Consider the following 3953-nt stretch of genomic DNA (forward strand, 5'->3'; position numbering starts at 1 on the left):
GCTCTCCTCCGGCAGACGCCGCTAATATTAAAAGACACGACAAAGAGTGCGTGCGAGAGAGACAGAAAATCAGTCTGAGCGTGACGTCGGGCGCTGCGTAGCCAGTGCAAATTGATTTGTTCCTTTTGGCTATAAAAATTATCTGATCTGATCCAGATTCAGCAAACTGATAGATATGGTCATTATCTATGATTCTGCGTTTTTAGTTTTCTCGAATCTGCAATATTGTGGATGCTACAGATTTTCGTCCTTTGTGTGGGCGGAAGGGGGTGGGGCGAAATGTTGAGATATACGTTTTATAGTGAGATCTAACAGAAGTGCGGATACCAAATTTGGTTACTCTAGCCTTAATAGTCTCTGAGATTTATGAATATCCCAAGATTTTCATCCTTTGCGGGGGCGGAAGGGGGTGTGGCGAAATTTTGAAACAAACTCGTCTCGGTCCGATATATTAGGAGTGTGGATACAAAATTTGGTTGCTCTAGCTTTTATAGTCTCTGAGATCTAGGCGCTAATGTTTTACTCTAAGCAAAGTCGCCTATGCTACGTGTGTGTTAGAGAGAGACAGGGCGAGAAAAAATGAAATTGTTTTCTTGATGCTGGCTATAATATATAATACGATCCAATTCAGATTCTGCAGTCTAAAAGATATGGTCATTCTCTACGATTCTGCGTTTTTGGTGTTATCGTATCTTTAAAAATGTGGATGCCACAGATTTTCGTCCTTTGTGGGGGCGGAAGTGGGCTGGGCAAAGTTTTGAAATATTTTTGTAGCAGTGACATATCACAGAAGTCTGGATCCAAAACATCGTTGCGCTAGCTCTTATAGTCTTTGAGCACTAGGCGCTGAAGGGGACGGACAGACGGACAGACGGACGGACGGACAGACAGACAGGGCTCAATCGACTCGGCTATTGATGCTGGTCAAGAATATATATACTTTATAGGGTCGGAAACGATTCCTTCTGGACGTTACACACATCCACTTTTACCACAAATCTAATATACCCCAATACTCATTGTGAGTATCGGGTAAATAGACACCCGCAGTAAAATGTATCCTTTGCGTAGGTCTAACGATAATTAGAGAATACAAAATTTTACCTCCTACCTCATTGTCAAATCATATATAAGGCTCTGTTTTAAGATTAAAATTTAGTTTGAATTTACAACTCAACTCGCAAATGTCTAGACTTTTCTTTTAAGGTCTTAGCAACATTTGTAACAGTGACATATCACAGGAGTCTGGATACAACATTTGGTTGCTCTAGCTCATGTAGTCTCCCTCTAGTAATGGGGGTCCCGATTGAACATGCCCGAAATACTTGTTTGGCTGGTTCCTACATGGGTACTTTCCGAACTAACCCTATGGTAAACGAACGCCGAACCACTCAAAGAAGAGACAACAAATGTTGCTCTGTATACTTTACAAGCCACCGCGCACCAGCCACCGAAGAAACGAAAAAGGATGAGAGGAAAGTGTATGGGTAGCAGCAAATACTATACAATATTGGTATTGTATAGTCTTTGGTACCATTTTGTTCCGCAATAAAAAATATGTTTAATTTTTAATATGAAATTAATTTAATATGAATATTGAGGATATATGTATATGTATGTATTATGTACTACAATTTAAGCTTTTTGCCATCACTTTTTTCCAATCTGGCCTTCCGTTCCTGAGCATACTGGAAATATTTTTGAGTTGTATGGTCGTAGTCCTGATCCTCGAGCGCAAGCTTCTGTTTAAATGCACCTGTAGACAATATAAAAAATATGAAAAATTAGGTAATTACACAAGCTAAAATAGTAAAACTTACTTCTTAGTGCTAAAGTGGTTCGAAGTCCTCTTACACACTTTTTGGATTCTGTCCCACGCCAGGAGAAAAACTTCGCCACATCATTGCTTGTAATCTGTCGCCAGGAGCTCCTTATAAGCTTATAAAACGTTTTTTCATTGATAGCGATTAATTCCTTGATCTTGAGAAAAAAAAAGAGATTAATCAAAAGATTTACACAGAATAAAAAGCAAGGCATTGCCTGCCATATGGCTGACATTATTAGCAGACAGCCACTTCGCTAACCGATTATTAAAGTCAGTTTAACTGGAATGTTCAGTGAATGGAAATTTATTATTTTCCGCATTTTCAGTAAACTGGAATGCATTACTTTCGCCAGATAATGCATTTTGTTGGTGTTCGGGTTCCGAAATATTTTGCCTATAATTCGATTTAACCTAAAAATCTCCAGTAGCTCTTTGCACATGTCAAGCCTCTCCGATATATGTTCGGCTTTTTCTTTTGGAGGACATTTTCTTTATTAATAATGTACTTACCTATTGGTAGAAATTTCTAGTAAATGCGTAAGAGATTGTAGATTTTCTAACTTTGCACTGCACAGTTCGACGAAAATAATTGAAATGCCGGCGCAAGGAACGCACGCTTTATTAGCACTTGTTTCTAATGCTGGACACATGTAGCAAAAGAAAAACACGAATGACTTCTCGACCACTAATCTGTCGAAGGAAGCTTGCCGGACCGGCAGCACAGTCGCAGCGCACTTTCCTAATGTAAAACTCCCGCTTGCGCACTCGTTTGCGAGCGTTTTGCGACCCAAGAATTAGAGCTCATTTTTGTCTCGCTTGCGACCTCGTTTGCGTGAGTTTTGCGATACAAAACCATATCGTACATGCAAAAGGCATGTTTGTTAGTTTGCTGGGATATACCACTATACTAATTTTAAGTATCGGGTATAAGAGCATGCACCCTCGTTCTCTCTATGAACAGCAGACTTCGTTTCTTTTCGTTTCGGTTTACCGTTTAGCGTTTTACGTTGAGCTGTTCGTGAGACTCTTTCTTATCGAACATCGCACAAAGAGAGATACGAGTGACGCTGGCACAGACCGATTGGCTAAAAAAGTCAACGCAAACGGTCTTTTCAATAAGTTGTCTTTTTTACTCACAGCGTCACATATTTTGATTCATTTTCGTTTCTTACGGATACGAAACTCATAAAGTTTCTCGACGTGTTTGGGTTCATACCAATGGCATTATAAATTGGATCAAGAATTTCTTTAAATCGCTCGCTATCCAAAAATAAAAATTTCTTTCCGTCAGTTGTTAAAATTTTAATAAGTGAATTTACAATAGATTCTTCACTTGTTTCATGTGTAATTTCGTATTCTTTACAACTTCAATTTCGGCCTCCTCTTCGCTGTCGCACGTTCTAAATATTTCACCATGTTTATTTTGACGTTTAAAATTTGTAGAATGATTGCCAGCTAATTTTACTCCGCATACTGATTTATTGTCAAATGAATTAAATGTAAAAAATGTATGCACTTTTTTATACCCGATACTCAAAATGAATATTGGGGTATATTAGATTTGTGGTGAAAATGGAAGTGTGTAACGTCCAGAAGGAATCGTTTCCGACCCCATAAAGTATATATATTCTTGATCAGCATCAATAGCCGACTCGATTGAGCCCTGTCCGTCGGTCCGTCCGTCTGTCTGTCCGTCTGTCCGTCCCTATTACCGCCTAGTGCTCAAAGAATATAAGACATTTTATATTTCAAAACTTTTCGCCGCCCACACAAAGGGCGAAAATCTGTGGCATCCACAATTTCATAGATACAAGAAAACAAAAAACGGAGAATCGTAAAGAATGATACATATGCAGACTGTCTCTCTCTAACACACACGTATCATAGGCGGCTTTGCTTAGCATAAAACATTAGCGCCTAGATCTCAGGGACTGCAAGAGCTAGAGCAACCAAATTTTTAATCCAATCTCCTGTGAAACCGGACCTTGTCGAGTTTGTTTTTTTCGCCACACCCCTTCCCGCCCCCGCAAAGGACGAAAATCAATCTCGGAGACTATTGAAACTATCTGGTAAAGCTCTCACTGTTACAAAACTTTTTGTAATTATACCCGATACTCAAAATGAGTAT

At 39.2% G+C, this 3953-nt stretch overlaps 1 long non-coding RNA gene across 1 annotated transcript; it reads right to left on the bottom strand.

Moving 5' to 3' along the window:
- Positions 1 to 1613: 1613 nt before the first annotated feature.
- LOC26532300 (uncharacterized) lies at positions 1614 to 3284 on the bottom strand. Its single transcript, XR_001453560.2, has 3 exons — positions 2336 to 3284; positions 1821 to 1980; positions 1614 to 1756 (listed from the first exon to the last, which is right to left on the bottom strand). It is a non-coding gene; the product is annotated as an uncharacterized lncRNA (long non-coding RNA).
- Positions 3285 to 3953: the final 669 nt, after the last annotated feature.

This window comes from Drosophila pseudoobscura, chromosome X (assembly GCF_009870125.1).
Source record: "Drosophila pseudoobscura strain MV-25-SWS-2005 chromosome X, UCI_Dpse_MV25, whole genome shotgun sequence".
NCBI classification, from domain to species: Eukaryota; Metazoa; Arthropoda; class Insecta; order Diptera; family Drosophilidae; genus Drosophila; species Drosophila pseudoobscura.